Raw genomic sequence first — 17,374 nt, 5'->3', positions numbered from 1 at the left:
TGTCCAGATAGCGTGATGCAGTAATCGTTTCGGATCTGAAAAATGGGCCAATGATTCCTTTGGAAGAAATGGCGGCCCAGACCAGTACTTTTTGAGGATGCAGGGACGATGGGACTGCAACATGGGGCTTTTCGGTTCCCCATATGCGCCAGTTCTGTTTATTGACGAAGCCGTCCAGGTAAAAATAAGCTTCGTCAGTAAACCAAATGCTGCCCACATGCATATCGCCGTCATCAATCCTGTGCACTATATCGTTAGCGAATGTGTCTCGTGCAGCAATGGTAGCGGCGCTGAGGGGTTGCCGCGTTTGAATTTTGTATGGATAGAGGTGTAAACTCTGGCGCATGAGACGATACGTGGACGTTGGCGTCATTTGGACCGCAGCTGCAACACGGCGAACGGAAACCCGAGGCCGCTGTTGGATCACCTGCTGCACTAGCTGCGCGTTGCCCTCTGTGGTTGCCGTACGCGGTCGCCCTACCCTTCCAGCACGTTCATCCGTCACGTTCCCAGTCCGTTGAAATTTTTCAAACAGATCCTTTATTGCATCGCTTTTCGGTCCTTTGGTTACATTAAACCTCCGTTGAAAACTTCGTCTTGTTGCAACAACACTGTGTTCTAGGCGGTGGAATTCCAACACCAGAAAAATCCTCTGTTCTAAGGAATAAACCATGTTGTCTACAGCACACTTGAACGTTGTGAACAGCACACGCTTACAGCAGAAAGACGACGTACAGAATGGCGCACCCACAGACTGCGTTGTCTTCTATATCTTTCACATCACTTGCAGCGCCATCTGTTGTTGAAAATTGTAACTACTGTAATTTCGAAAGTTTGTCCGCCTGAAAATGTACTGTTGTCCCAAGCATATTGCAACAAACGGTGTAATTCTATCGGTGCTCGTTTAGTTTTTATTGCCGTTTCAAATATACCGGTCATTTTTGAAACACCCTGTATATATATTGTAATTCAAATGTGTGTATATATACACACATTTGAATTACAAAAACCAAATACTAAAAAAATAATTTGCATGGTGCGAGATTCCATCCGCCGACCTTCGGATTACGAACCCGAGCGCTTACCGCTGCGCCACGACGCCGTAGAAAATTATTAATCGTAGAGAGTATTTCACAGCAACGGTTCATTTTAACTGTCGATTTTCTCGACAACGGCTGAGAAGTGCATCTTGGTGCTTTGCCACATTACACCTCTGGCCATGAGCTTTTATTATGCGCAGTATGAATTGAATCTGAATTTCACAATTAGCGGCCTCCCCTTGTCAGTTCATATTTTGTATCCATTAGACCGTTAATTCCATTTGACAGATCCTGTAATTATTCTTCGCCTTTACTGAGGATAGCAATGTCATCAGCGAATCTTATCATTGATATCCTTTCACCCTTACGTTTAAGTATCTAAGTATTCCTTTTTTCTTATTTTATAGGTTAGAGAAGAAACGCATTATCTGAAAAACCTTGTAAAAATAATTGACCTTAGATTGATAAACGAATTTAGTAGGACGGGATGTGCCTGAAACTGGTGTGAGATATAGTTTACCATTTCTATGTAGAGTGTCTTGTGCGATATACATGTACCAGTAAAGAAGGTTGAAAGCTGCGTCGGTACAATCGAGGTTTCTGCTGTCTGGATATCACACAACAGCAATAGCAGACAATGAAAATAATGTTACACCGATATTCGTCTCCTATCATACGAGTAGAATTACATTAAAACCAACGTGAATGGATGGTAACTGGAACCACATTCATGTCAGTTAGGAGACTAGTATTTTTCACCGCTGTACTCACACTCTCTCTCTCTCTCTCTCTCTCTCTCTCTCTCTCTCTCTCTCGGGAGCGGTAACGTCACACAATCGAATGTAAGCCGTGACGATGAAATCAGTTCTGCGGCGTAATTTAACAGAGTGACATTAGCTCCGGTTGGCACACGTCCAGACTCGTACGTAGATGTGATGCAATTACGGAACGGAAATGGGCGGACGCTGGCTGTTTCCAAGATCGAATCTCTGGGCGGAGATGGCAGCATAGCGGCAGAGGGACCTCACATATCGGGGCCGCGCGCCCGGAATCAATATATAAAGCGGCGGCCTTCTCGCAGGGGCAACAGCTCTGGCGGGCGGGCGAGCGGGCCTGAACGGGATGAAGCTGTAAAAGCAACGCGGCGCGCAGGAATAAAAAAGAAAAAAAAAGAAAAACAGGATCTGTACTTACAAAGGACCAGCTAGGAAAGCGACGTTTCGAAGTGCAGCGTCTGTAACAATGCACAAATATTTTTTTAATATTCAGCAGTGGTGAAAAAAAATGGCTCTGAGCACTATGGGACTCAACTGCTGTGGTCATTAGTCCCCTAGAACTTAGAACTAGTTAAACCTAACTAACCTAAGGACATCACAAACATCCATGCCCGAGGCAGGATTCGAACCTGCGACCGTAGCGGTCTTGCGGTTCCAGACTGCAGCGCCTTTAACCGCACGGCCACTTCGGCCGGCAGCAGTGGTGAATTTTTTCATACGTTTATCATAAAGAATAATCAGCTGTGACAACTTTGTGAGAAAATTCAGTTCTAAAGAGAGTGAATGTAACGAAACTGAACATGATGCTCATAGTTTTAGTCTTCGTAACTACGAGTTACGAATTTCAGTATACGTTCTTAGTCTTTGTAGATCGCGTGGTGGTTTTGACGATGCAAAGTGAAATTAGAAATCAAAAAACCACAGACGTCTACGTCTAGTTTATTGGAGCAGTAGCAGTATCTCATCAGCAGATATCTGTGAAGGAGATAGTGGTCTCATCAAATTAACAATGAAATTTGACAGTTGATCTCCTCCATGCCACCAGCACGAGTTCCGAAAACATTGGTCATGCGGAAGCTAACTCGCACTTTTCTCACGTCCTGAAAACCATGGAACAAGGCAATCAAGTGGATTCAATATTTCCTGACTACCGAAAAGCAACTGACTTTGTACCACAACATCAAAGTTTATTAACGAATTTACGGTTATATGTGGTATTAAACAATATCTGTGACTGGGTGGAGGGTTTCTTGCAAGGAAGGACAAAGGATTTTATGTTGGACAGGTAATCATCAACAGAAGGAGAAGGCATGCTCCACGAAAACGTGTATTAATAGTAACCTTACACTTATGCAGATGATGCAGTTATCTATAATCTGTCCGCTTGCTTAGCTGAGTGGTAACGATTCCCAACCGGATTGGAGTTTTTCTCTGCCCGTGTAACAGTGTTGAGTTGTCATCATCATCTCATCGTCCCCGACGCGCAAGTTGCCCAGTTTGGCGTCATCTTAAATAGGACTTGAAACTTCCTGGCAGATTAAAACTGTGTGCCGGACCGAGACTTGCCTTTCGCGGGCAGGTGCTCTGCCAACTGAGCTACCCAAGCACGACTCACGCCCCGTCCTCACAGCTTTACTTCTGCCAGTACCTCGTCTCCTATCTTCCAAACTTTACAGAAGCTCTCCCACGAACCTTGCAGAACTAGCACTCCCGAAAGAAAAGATATTGCGGAGACATGGCTTAGCCACAGCCTGGAGGATGTTTCCAGAATGAGATTTTCGCTCTGCAGCGGACTGTGCGCCGATATGAAACTGCCTGGCAGATTAAAACTGTGTGCCGGACTGAGGACGGGACGTGAGTCGTGCTTGCGTAGCTCAGTTGGTAGAGCAATTGCCCGCGAAAGGCAAAGGTCCCGAGTTCGAGTCTCGGTCCGGCACACAGTTTTAAACTGCCACGAAGTTTCATATCAGCGCACACTCCGCTGCAGAGTGAAAATATCATTCTAAGTAGGACTTGCACCCGGCGGCAGAACTTCCCCGGCCGGGGCCTCGCGGCCAACAACGCCACACGGTCATTTCATTTTCTTTCTTCTGTTCTGGTTTTCCCACAGTCCATGTTTCACTACCATACAATGCTGTGTTCCAAACGTACATCCTCAGAAATTTCTTCCTCAAATTAAGGCCTATGTCTGATACTAGCAGACTTCTCTTGGTCAGGAATACCCTTTTTGCCACCGCTAGCCTGCTTTTTTATATCCTCCTCGCTCCGTCCGTCATGATTTATTTTGCTGCCTAGGTTGCAGAATTTCTTAACTTCATCTACTGCGTGATCCCTGATCCTGATGTATTTCTGCCAGGTCTCATTATTTTCGTGTTTCTTCGGTTTATTCTCAATGCATATTCTGTACTCACTGGACTGTACATTCCATTCAGCAAATACTGTTATTTTTCTTCACTTTCACTGAGAATAGCAACTTCATCAGCTAATCACTGATGTCCTTTCACCTTGAATTTTAACTCCACTCTCGAACCTTTCTTTTATTTCCATCATTGCTTCTTCGATGTACGGATTGAACAGTAAGGGCGAAAAAGTACATCCCTGTATTACATCCTGTATAGTCCGAGCACCTCGTTCTTGGTCTTATACTCATATTATTCCATCTTGGCTCTTGGAGATGTTGTACATTATCCGTCTCTCCCTATAGCCTACCCTATTTTCCTCAGAATTTCAAACATCTCGCAATATTTTACATTGTCGAACACTTTTTCGAGGTCGACAAATCCTATGAGCGTGTCTTGAGTTTTCTTTAGTCTTGCTTCCATTATCAACCGTAACGTCAGAACTGCCTCTCTGGTGCCTTTACCTTTCCTAAAACCAAACTGATCGTCATCTAACATATCCTCAATACAGTTTAATATAACATCGCGTTCTGATTCGCATTGCTTAATCAACAGTGAGCTTATTTTACTACTTTATTAATGTATCTTCATTATGGATATGTGAACTATTTACAGTTCAAACAATACAGCAAGTAAGTAAAACAAAGTAAAAAAGGGAAACAGGAAAAGAGGGAACCAAAGTTAATCACTGTTTTATTGGTTCAGTCTATTACTGTAGTTGTTCAAACAAACCGCCAATTTTTTCTGTCTCTGCACCGTTCCAGTCTAGAACGGATGCTAGCTGTAGCAAGCAGTACATCGTATGACCAAAAAAGTCCAGAGAAAGTCTGCTTGATGCAATTTTTCATCTCGCCACGGTTTTGACATTGTTCTGGGTACACTATATCCTTTACCGTAACGCAGAAATGTAAATGACCGTTCGGCATCATTGGCCGGGAGGTCCCTTGCAGGGCAGGTCCGGCCGCCTTGGTGCAGGTCTTGTTACATTCGACGCCACATTGGGCGACCTGCGCGCCGGATGGGGATGAAATGTTGATGAAGGCAACACAACACCCAGTCCCTGAGAAAATCTCCGACCCAGCCGGGAATCGACTCCGGGCCCGTATGACGGCAATCCGTCACGCCGACCACTCAGCTATCGGGTTGGACAACATATAAATAGAAGTCGAGGACAAACAGATCGTGCGATCTAGTTGGCCATTCAACATCCGTATGTCTACCTGTTCATCACGTGCTGCTTGGCGCACAGATGCAGTGCAGTCGCACCTCTGGGTCCACCATCCTCTTGTATCCACATCACTTGCCGTGTTCTTAAATAAATATCGTCGAGCAGGACGGGCAGTTCGTTCGGAAGAAAACTGGTGTGCGTTCTCTCGTTTATTACGCCTAAAAAAACGACGACACGCTTACCTGTAATACTACCCCAGCGATTGACGGTCCATCGATGTTGAAAATCTGACCCACACAACCAGTGCGAGGCTCACGATGGCCCAACAGTGTTGGGCAGTACAGTTGGGCATAGATGTGCCACAAATGGCTGACAAAGTTTAGCCACTTGGCCTTTTCATTCACTGAAAGCCTTTGGTGCACATGCTGGTGGTATGGGTTCATGTTTGAGTGTTTCAGAATGCCAAACAGAGCGCAGCGTGAGATTTGTAACTTCCTAGCGGGCGTCCTTGTACTGATTTGTGAATTTCTGTGTACCGTATCCAACGCAAAGGCATTGATTAGATTTCGCACAGGCCTACTTCGCTGGTGTTTCTATTACAGCCCGAAACGTGTCTGCAGAAGGATTCCTCCCTTCTCGTTCCGGATACGTTTCAGCATACCATCGAGCTGCCTCAGTGGCAGCCTCATTACACGTGCAGTCTCATTACATATGCCTAAGCAAATGAAAGTTGTAGTACGGAACTTTGTCAGAGAGATCCATCACAGTTAACAAGATGATTGTAGAAGAAAAGCTTCGGAGCACATTATGAACATTACGTCTGTTATTTCTGAAGGCGTGCACAAGTTGTGTTCCGCAGTGCGGCATGGCAGGAAGAAGACAGAGATGCGTACACTGTCAGCTCCAATATCTTATAGCACTTATATCGATAAACATATTTTCTCCACGTCTTCCTATGCCCGTCTTTTGTACCACTGCTCAGCGCGTTGTCTGACACCGTCATGCGACAGCGCTACTCAGCCGCTGCTGGAGTACTGGTTATTCTTCGTGTTTTGCTGTCCTTGTCAATACATATCCATAAACAGAATATCATACTGGCCTGTTTGGTGCCTAATAGCGTCGTTAACTCCAACTTTTGAAATACAGTAGTTTTGTATGTAACAGGAAACAAACCGACGTCTTACGTTGACATTGGCGTGCCGGCCGAAGTGGCCGTGCGGTTAAAGGCGCTGCAGTCTAGAACCGCAAGACCGCTACGGTCGCAGGTTCGAATCCTGCCTCGGGCATGGATGTTTGTGATGTCCTTAGGTTGGTTAGGTTTAACTAGTTCTACGTTTTAGGGGACTAATGACCTCAGCAGTTGAGTCCCATAGTGCTCAGAGCCATTTGAACCATTTTTGACATTGGCGTCGCAGGAAAGTGGTGATGTGAAGCATTTGTTTGTACTGATTCCACTGTGAGAAAACGAAGTTGCAAATATTTGTCGAAGCAACACACACACACACACACACACACACACGCCATCCTGTTATCTGTGGTGGATCTCTGACAAAGTACCGTACAATGACTTTCATTTGCTTAGGCATATGTAATGAGACTGCACGTGTAATGAGGTTGCCAGTGAGGCAGCTCGATGGTGTGCTGAAACGTATCCGGAACGAGAAGGGAGAAATCCTTCTGCAGACACGTTTCGGGAGGTAGTAGAAAAACACACACGCGCGCTGTGAATATAAGTTGTTTTGTTTGTTACCTCACAGTCGGTTTTAGATAGGTAATAGGTCATTTAAACAATTAGACAAATTGTTTCTTTCGTATGATTTATTATAAATTCCAGTTCCATACCTTCAAAGCTGACGAAGTTGCAACGAGGAGACGAATTTGGGGCACAATTCCCAGGGACACCCCTGAAGAGGACGTATATGCAATTCGCATACATACTTCGCAAGTGCGAAGCATTGCTGAGTTCGTTAGAAATAAATATGGCAAGGCTAAAAACGTGATGAACATCAGTAGAATCGTTAATAATAAAATAAGGTATGAGAAATAGGTTGGTAAATGAATGGGCGTAGTCAGGCGTCCCCCACGGACCGGTAAGCGGAGAGACGTGTCTCCTACTCAACCGTTTCACGACGGTCCGTTATAGTCAAAGTGTTAACCATGGGAAAAGAATTCACACACTCGGAGGAAACACAAAAATCTGTTACGACTGTTCTTACATCATCAAATAGTATCAAACATAAAGAATACTTAAGATCTTGCCTTCATCGGAATGCTACATGAGGATTGGATTGTTTGGGGGAAGAGATCAAACAGCGAGGTCATCGGTCTCATCGGATTAGGGAAGGACGAGGAAGGAAGTTGGCCGTGCCATTTCAAAGGAACCATTGCCTGGAGCGATTTAGGGAAATCACGGAAAAGCTAAATCAGGATGGCCGGACGCAGGATTGAACCGTCGTCCTCCCAAATGCGAGTCCAGTGTGCTAACCACTGCGCCACCTCGCTCGGAGCTACATGAAGAGCCTCATCTAAAAAAGCCACAAGTTAGTTTGACTCACGGAAGAGTTTCACGGAGACAAGAAAAAATCTGAATTAGAAGACGGGTGAAGATAGACTCCGATTATCCCACGAAAGCCTACTTACAATGTTTCAAGAATTAGTGCAAGTTGAAGAAGCTAAAAATGTATTTCAGATCCATCGCATAGAGACCGCCAAGACAAGAGTACGCAAATGACAGCATATACGAAGGAATTTGAGCAGTCTTTCTTCCAGAATTCTGTGCGCGGTTGGAACAGGAAGAATCCTTAATATTTTGTTTCGATGTTATGTACTCTCTCACAGTAAATGGAAATGCCGTGTGGCTAGGGCCACCCGCCAGGTAGACCGTTCGCCTGGTGCAAGTCTTTCGAGTTGACGCCACTGCGGCGACTTGCGTGTCGATGGGGATGAAATGATGATGATAAGGACAACACAACAACCAGTCCCCGAGCGGAGGAAATCCCCGACCCAGCCGGGAATCGAACCCGGGCCGTTAGGCATGATAATCCGTCGCGCTGATCACTCAGCTACCAGGGGCGGACTCTCTCACAGTGGTTCGCAGAGAACGTATGAAAATGTACACTTAAGTGACAGAGGGAAACGACGATCAGCCTAGTCCTGGAATTCTTTTAAATTTTTTATTCACTGGCACAATTGTAAAACACAGGGAAAAATAGCCAATTTCAGCTGACATAGTCCATCTTCCGATCATGATGAAAAGCTGCTGCATACTGCCGTGTTACATGTAAGTAATCAAGCTGTCAACTCTTACTTTCATCCAACACTGAAATACACGGCTGCTTATCATCATCACATCATCATCATCAATCATCTCATCATCATCATCATCATCATCATCATCTGAAGATGGTTGATATTGGTAGAAATCGGTTATTTCTGTGAAAAATCTTGTGTTGCACTCAGTAAGCGCATATTATAAATTGTTTCTATCAACGTGGTTTGCCGGCCGGAGTGGCCGAGCGGTTAAAGGCGCTACAGTCTGGAACCGCACGACCGCTACGGTCGCAGGTTCGAATCCTGCCTCGGGCATGGATGTGTGTGATGTCCTTAGGTTAGTTAGGTTTAAGTAGTTCTAAGTTATAGGGGACTTATGACCACAGCAGTTGAGTCCCATAGTGCTCAGAGCCATTTGAACCATTTCAACATGGTTTCTGTCCACAGTATGGCTAATTTGTATGTTTCCCCAAGTCTGAAAGACGGACGGTGAATCTTCCCGAGACAGGGTTGCTTGTGTGCCTCTACGATACGGACAGTCGTATCGGGGGGTTATCTGTGGAGAGGTCACACAAACCTGTGGTTCCTTAAGTGGGGCACAGCAGGGACAGGGTCAAGAGTCTGGATGACTGACTGATCTTGCTTTGTAAAGTTAACCAACCTGGCCTTGCTACGTTGGGTACTGCGAATAGCTGAGACAGTGAGAAACTAACAGTTATTTTTCTCGATTACATTCAGTTCTTCTGTACGGCTTAGTAATGATATCATCTTGGCTAAAATATTCTTGAGGTAAAATAGGCTCCCTCTTGCATCTTCAAAGCGGGCACCACTCAGAAGAAAACTGCGACAAGGACAAATAAAACATGCATTCTACTGGTTTGAGCGAGGTGTGTTAGATCCCTTAATCGTATGGGTAAGATAGAGAATTAAGAAAGGGAAGCGGATACGCTGTAGTTATACAGCGTGAACATCAATAAAGCCGAAAAACTGCAGGCTCGTATTCCTGTTGCAAAAGGAGGAAAAAAGGTACTATGAACATGATTCCGGAAATGTATCGTTGCACGGTACATGGCACTGACGAATGAATTTCATCTGATCATATGAAAGCTCCTCTGACCACATGCCGTGTGTTCCGTGTGTGTTGCAGGCTATGTGACTGACGGAGCGTACTGTAAGCAGCACAATGGTCCGGTGTTCATGTCGGGAACAAGCCAAGATGGTGTTTTTTGTGTATGACCAAGCAGATGGAAACGAATAGAATACCAAACAAGCACCCTCATAGGCAGCAACCACATCAAATATTTCAAGCTATTTTTGAGCGTTTGTGTGATCATGGGTCCTTTCAGACAGACGAACGTGCAGAGGAGGTGGTGCACTGTGCGTACACCAGATTTGGAGGAACAGGATATTGAGACGAATCATAGTATAAGGTCCAGGAAAGTGGCCCGCCAACATGGCATAAGCCGAAGTCGATTATGTGTATCCTGCATGACAACAGCTACTATCCCAAACACCTGAAACGAGTGGAAGGATTATCAGCTGCAGATTTATCTCCATGGGAAGGATATTGTCGATGATTTTTGCCAGACCATCACAATTATGCGGTTTCTGTCATCAGTCCCCTTTACCGACGAAGCAACCTTTACTACACTCCTGGAAATTGAAATAAGAACACCGTGAATTCATTGTCCCAGGAAGGGGAAACTTTATTGACACATTCCTGGGGTCATATACATCACATGATCACACTGACAGAACCACAGGCACATAGACACAGGCAACAGAGCATGCACAATGTCGGCACTAGTACAGTGTATATCCACCTTTCGCAGCAATGCAGGCTGCTATTCTCCCATGGAGACGATCGTAGAGATGCAGGATGTAGTCCTGTGGAACGGCTTGCCATGCCATTTCCACCTGGCGCCTCAGTTGGACCAGCGTTCGTGCTGGACGTGCAGACCGCGTGAGACGACGCTTCATCCAGTCCCAAACATGCTCAATGGGGGACAGATCCGGAGATCTTGCTGGCCAGGGTAGTTGACTTACACCTTCTAGAGCACGTTGGGTGGCACGGGATACATGCGGACGTGCATTGTCCTGTTGGACCAGCAAGTTCCCTTGCCGGTCTAGGAATGGTAGAACGATGGGTTCGATGACGGTTTGGATGTACCGTGCACTATTCAGTGTCCCCTCGACGATCACCAGTGGTGTACGGCCAGTGTAGGAGATCGCTCCCCACACCATGATGCCGGGTGTTGGCCCTGTGTGCCTCGGTCGTATTCAGTCCTGATTGTGGCGCTCACCTGCACGGCGCCAAACACGCATACGACCATCATTGGCACCAAGGCAGAAGCGACTCTCATCGCTGAAGACGACACGTCTCCATTCGTCCACGCCTGTCGCGACACCACTGGAGGCGGGCTGCACGATGTTGGGGCGTGAGCGGAAGACGGCCTAACGGTGTGCGGGGCCGTAGCCCAGCTTCATGGAGACGGTTGCGAATGGTCCTCGCCGATACCCCAGGAGCAACAGTGTCCCTAATTTGCTGGGAAGTGGCGGTGCGGTCCCCTACGGCACTGCGTAGGATCCTACGGTCTTGGTGTGCATCCGTGCGTCGCTGCGGTCCGGTCCCAGGTCGACGGGCACGTGCACCTTCCGCCGACCACTGGCGACAACATCGATGTACTGTGGAGACCTCACGCCCCACGTGTTGAGCAATTCGGCGGTACGTCCACCCGGCCTCCCGCATGCCCACTATACGCCCTCGCTCAAAGTCCGTCAACTGCACATACGGTTCACGTCCACGCTGTCGCGGCATGCTACCAGTGTTAAAGACTGCGATGTAGCTCCGTATGCCACGGCAAACTGGCTGACACTGACGGCGGCGGTGCACAAATGCTGCGCAGCTAGCGCCATTCGACGGCCAACACCGCGGTTCCTGGTGTGTCCGCTGTGCCGTGCGTGTGATCATTGCTTGTACAGTCCTCTCGCAGTGTCCGGAGCAAGTATGGTGGGTCTGACACACCAGTGTCAATGTGTTCTTCTTTCCATTTCCAGGAGTGTAGAACTGGCATCATTAATCTGCATAATCGTCACTGTGAGCTACAGACAATCCTCGGAGAATGGTTGAGGCGTCTCATCAGCATCGGTTCTGCATCAATGTGTGGGCAGGAATTCTTGGTGACCACATACTTGGACTGGTTATTATTCCACAACGCGTCGACGGAGGAGCCTACCTGGACTTCCTGCGGAGTATTCTGGCTGGGCTGCTTGAGAATTTTTGGCAATTCGACAGTTTAAGTGGTTTCTGCATGGCGGAGCACACCTCGTTTCTGCATTACAGTTCGTCGACGCCTCAACATCATCTTTCCCGGGCGTTGGATAGGATGCGGAGCCTCCTAGATCGCCCTGGATTCTTACCTCACGGGGTTCTGAAAAGCAATGTGTATGTTGCACCAGTTCCTGAAGTGCAGGCCCTTCAACAGCATGTTCACGACGCCTGTGACGCCATTTAGAGAGGCGGCACCGTCGAAAGAGTGCGACAATCCATGATGCGACGTGTGAACTCTTCGCCCAATTAATGTAAATGTCGTGTCACTAGGGCCTCCCGTCGGGTAGACTGTTCGCCGGGTGCAAGTCTTTCGGCTTGATGCCACTTCGGCGACTTGCGCGCCGATGGGGATGAAATGATGATGATTAGGACAGCGCAACACCCAGTCCCTGAGCGGAGAAAATCTCCGACCCAGCCGCGAATCGAACCCGGGCCCTTAGGACTGACATTCTGTCGCGCTGACCACTCAGCTACCGGGTGCGGACACACCATCAGTAGACTACACTGATAATTTATAGTGCTGTAGATGCTATAGAACTGATACTAGGCAGTCCTGTGACTCTCTCACCCGCCTCTTCCCCTCCCCTACCCCGCCGATGTAAGTTACGGCAGTGAAGTTGTGTGCCTGTGGTAGCCAGTTTTAAGGAATCAGCGCAGCAAGATGGATAGAGCTGGAGTCATGACAGAATGACAAAACGGAGCTATCGTGTTTGGCATGCCAATGGCCACAACGTGAATGTACTTCCCCGGTTTGTTGGTGTGTCAAGGAGGACAGGAATGTTTCATCACTCGCAGCCATGTAACATGGCGTAAGACCAGTGGTCGTAAGAAGATCCAACCGACAAGCACCGGAGGCTAGTCTCAGTCTTTGCCAATCACGATCGCTTTCTAATCTGACAAGAACTGCTGCTGTCAGCTAATGCAGGCCCATCCCAACCAGTTTCCGAACGAACATTGCGCAGGAAACTATTATGCAGTGGACGTTGTTACGCAAAAGGCCCTTGCTTGCAGCGGAATATCGAGCTGCATTTCTTCAGTAAGCCAAACAACATAAAGTGGGGAGTAGGCGCGTGGTGTGGCTTGACGAGGCGCGATTTTCTCTCTTCTATCAACTATTCGTATTTGTACTCCTATATTTCGCAGTTTATCGTCCTATGTAATTTGAACATCTTTCTGTGTGGTGACCTAGTGCAGTAAAATAGTCTTATGCACAAGACGAGCAGGCTGTGTGTGTGTGGAAAGGGGGGAGGGGGTTTGAGGGGAAAGGGAAATTTGGAAAATAAGTTAAATATATAATAAATATGTGTGTGTGTTTATTCTGGTCTTCAGTCCGAAGACTGGTTTGCTGCAGCTCTCCCCGCCAGTCTACCCCGTGCAAGCCCCTTCATCTCTTCGTAATTACTGCAACGAGCAGACTTCCCTTCATTATCAAACTGACTGTTTCTAGATGCATGTCATGACGTGTCTTAATCGATCCCGTCTTTTAGTCAAGCTATGCCATAAATTTCATTTCTGCACAGTTAGACTCAGCATCTCCTCAGTATTTATTTTTCTGTAGCACTACATTTCGAAAGCTTCTATTCTCTTCTCGTCTGAACTGTTTATTGCCCACTTTTCTAGTCCGCACAAGGCTACAATAAGGAAAAATACATTCGGAAAACAATTCCTATCACCTATAAATTTGTTTTCGACATTAATTAATTTCTCTTTTTCTGAAATGCTTTTCTTGCTATTGTCAGTTTGCATTTTATATCCTCTCCATTAATGCGAGCGCCACTTGTTTTGCTGCCCAAATAGCAAAACTCATCTACTTTCCGTGTCTTCTTCAGTAATCTAATCCCCTCAGCATTGTCTAGTGAAATTCGACTGCGTTCCATTATCCTTGTTTTAGTTTTGTTGATGTTTACCTTATAATTCCTTTTCTGGACACCGACCATTCCATTCATCTCCATTCTAGACCGAGCGAGGTGGCGCACTGATTTGCACACTGGGCCCACATTCGGGAGAACAACGGTTCAATCCCGCGTCCGGCCATCCTGATTTAGGTTTTCCTTTATTTCCCTAAATCGCTTCAGGCAAATGCAGGGGTGGTTCCTTTGACAGGGCACGGCCGACTTCTTTCCCCATCCTTCTCTAGTCCGATGAGAGCGGTGACCTCGCTGTTTGGTCTCTTCCCCAAAATCAACCCCAACCCCTCCCGTTCTAAGTCCTCTACCGTATTGGAAAACATTACAACGTCGTGCGCATACATAAATTTTTTTAATTTTTTGCCTGAAATTTAATTCTATTTCCAAAATTTCTCTTGGCTACATTTACTGCTTGCTCGTTGTGCAAATCTAACCCCTCCCGTTCTAAGTCCTCTACCGTATTGGAAAACATTAGAACGTCGTGCGCATACATAAATGTTTTTTAATTTTTTGCCTGAAATTTAATTCTATTTCCGAAATTTCTCTTGGCTACATTTACTGCTTGCTCAGTGTGCAAATCTAATAACATTGGGAGAGACTACAACCGGGTCTTACGCTCTTCTCACCACCCCTACATACCTTGACTTTTACAGCTGCAGTCTGGCTTCTGTACAGATTCTAGATAAACTTTCACTGCCGAAATTTTGTCTTTTCTATCTTCAGAATACCCTTCAGAGAGTGTTCCAGTCAACACTGTCAAAAGGGTTCTCCAAATCTACAAATGCTATTATAGTTCGCTTGTATTTCTGTAATCTATCTTGTGAGGTGAGTCTAGTGTATTATCAGTGATGAAAGAGTTGCAGTTTGTCTTTACTATTGAACAAAAATTTTAATATGCTGCTGGAACCGTAAAATTCAGGTGTACAGTTGCGAGACAAACTGCAATCTTTGGCACAGATTGATGTGTTTGAAATCACATGCAAGCACTTTGGGAAAGAATATATTGCCCAGTCAGGCAGAGCTGTGGCAGTTATCAGAACATGAGAGAAATTAGACATTAAGAAAGATTCAAACTTTGCCGACCATCGTTTAACACACAACCACTCGTACGACGCAGAATGCGAAGTTTCAGATTATGTTATGAAAGCAGGAAATATGACCCCACTGGAAATACCGGAAATCAACAAACACATGTCACTGAATACAAGCATAGTATTAAATGGTCAAATCCTATTTCCCCCATCTCTTAAATTAAGTTTAAGCTGCAAATACTAGATTAAAATTGTAAATAAAACTTTATTTTGCTCTGTTGTCAAACGCATCTCCATACAAAAAATTTAGTTTCCCGTTCTAGATACTATAACTATTTCTGCGTGACATAGAAAAGTAACACTCTCCTATGTAAACACTCTACATGTCAAAATTTTTGTATCTTTTGTATACAGAATAACTGTGTAACTCATCATTTAATCTGTGTTTACGACATTCAGTTGCCACCTATCGATAAACTAATAAGCAGAAAGCCAGTTTGTGACCAAATAAAAAGAAGTTTGCAAGTCGTTAGGAAATGTTTTTTACAGGATACTGATATACAAATACTTCTATATTCTTTCTAGACACATCGCCCTCAATAGAGGGTTAAATTACAGTGTTGGACAAAAGTAGAACTTCAGAGCACAAAGTTGCCCTCCCGCACAGTTAAAAACATAAAAAAAACCTGTTGATTATCCATCTTTTGCGTATTGCATCGTAGGTTGCCATCTTTCGCAGAAAAATAAGGATTCTTCGAGTTTGAGTATAATGTATTAGTTCAACAGCTGACAACAGTATCCAGTGTGACTGCACGTGATAAACACGTTGACTCTGACACGCGATTATGTGGTATCGCAGTCAGAGTGCATAAGACGTGAAAGCTAAAAACGTCCGCTGGTTTTCTTAGGAATACAATGAAATTTCAGTACATAATTATCCGCGAATATCTCAGAGTTAACGACACGTCGGCGAAGGTGAATTACAGTGTTTGCTTCTTGTGAAGTGCGTATTAATGCCCTAATTACAGGTGAACACACGTGTTTAAAATGAACAGTCGCGTGCATGCTCTACGGTCACACGAGAATGTCCCCGGATCCTGGGATAGGTGAACAATGTAGAGCCAGCTACTCTTCTGCGCTGTGGAAAAATCTGGGCTATTGTCTGTGGATCCATAATCGACAGGATCATTGTCACAGATCCTTTCCGTTACACGACTCATGACTTCCCTTTGTTTACATGTCAGGCTCATTACGAATGCTGGACATTTTCATTCGTAACGCTGTGGCTCATTCCTTCTCTGACATAGTCCTGTCACGAACATATGTTTTTAACCGTTCCTTCCCAATAATGTTTTCGATGGTAATTAGTTCAGCTATTTAATTACACGACTGGCCTAGTTAAACGATGTACGGAGCTTTTCTTCATGTCTTCGCTGTCAACGAAATGTCGTATAGAAGTAATAATTACATGATGTTTCACTTCCTACAAAAAAAATGGCTCTGAGCACTATGGGACTTAACATCTATGGTCATCAGTCCCCTAGAACTTAGAACTACTTAAACCTAACTAACCTAAGGACATCACACAACACCAAGTCATCACGAGGCAGAGAAACACTTCCTACGGTTATCAAACGTATATGTATCCTGAGTAATGTCCAGTTAGTGTTGTAATGTTATCTTCGTTCACAGCAACGTCTTTGGGATCAGTCGGGAGGGGTTTCAGAGTGAAAACTACAAGAAGACCTCTTACACTGCTTTATTTCACAGCCTGATGATGATGATAACAGTAACACCATTATTCTGCGTCTTAGCATTCATCATTTGCAATAATTAATTTCCTTTATGCCAACAGCAATATTTCAAAGGAACTTGAATTCTACGGGCTGCTATTGTCAGATTGCTCAGTAATACATCTGACAACAAATCGATCGAACTATAGCCGCTCTACCGTTAGTCATTTTGTTACTGGTCGAACCTGCTTTATTTGGTAAAGTTGGTCGTTTTACAGTTAACAGCAATACGTGTAGTTGCTCGCATATTGAACTTTTAAATTATTCACGTCGTCAGACACGTCATAACGGCAAGATCAACATAAAGGCAAATAACTGCGCTGGTCACATTTAACATGAGGGAGAAGAAACCTTTTTCATTTCATTAATAAAGTAATATAAAAATAAACTTTATTTTGCATTAAGTGGAGATAGTTAAAGTACAATGAATCAGTCAGAACAGCTCAGTGATTTCGAATGTGAACTTTTCTTTGTATGAGGGGCGTTCAAAGAAAAAAAAAAAAGGGGGCCGGAGGCATAATTACAGAAACCAGTACCTGTATGTTAGAAGTATTGAGCCTGGCTGTTGAGACACTTGTCCCACTGTGACACAAGGCGGTGAATGGCTAGCTCACAAAATTCTCGAGGCTGCGATGTTAACCAGTTCCACACGTACAGCT

At 45.2% G+C, this 17,374-nt stretch overlaps 1 protein-coding gene across 1 annotated transcript in view; it reads right to left on the bottom strand.

Annotated features, from left to right (window-relative positions):
- LOC124612283 (protein GDAP2 homolog) overlaps window positions 1-17,374 on the bottom strand; it is a 678,155-nt gene that overhangs the window by 489,338 nt on the left and 171,443 nt on the right. Inside the window, exon 3 of the mRNA XM_047140390.1 lies at window positions 2,235-2,274. The gene's annotated coding sequence lies outside the window, so the exon portion shown is untranslated. The remainder of the gene's footprint in view (window positions 1-2,234; window positions 2,275-17,374) is intronic.

The sequence above is a fragment of the Schistocerca americana genome, chromosome 4 (assembly GCF_021461395.2).
Source record: "Schistocerca americana isolate TAMUIC-IGC-003095 chromosome 4, iqSchAmer2.1, whole genome shotgun sequence".
Lineage (NCBI taxonomy): Eukaryota > Metazoa > Arthropoda > Insecta > Orthoptera > Acrididae > Schistocerca > Schistocerca americana.
This window is presented reverse-complemented; position numbering and strand designations above follow the sequence as displayed.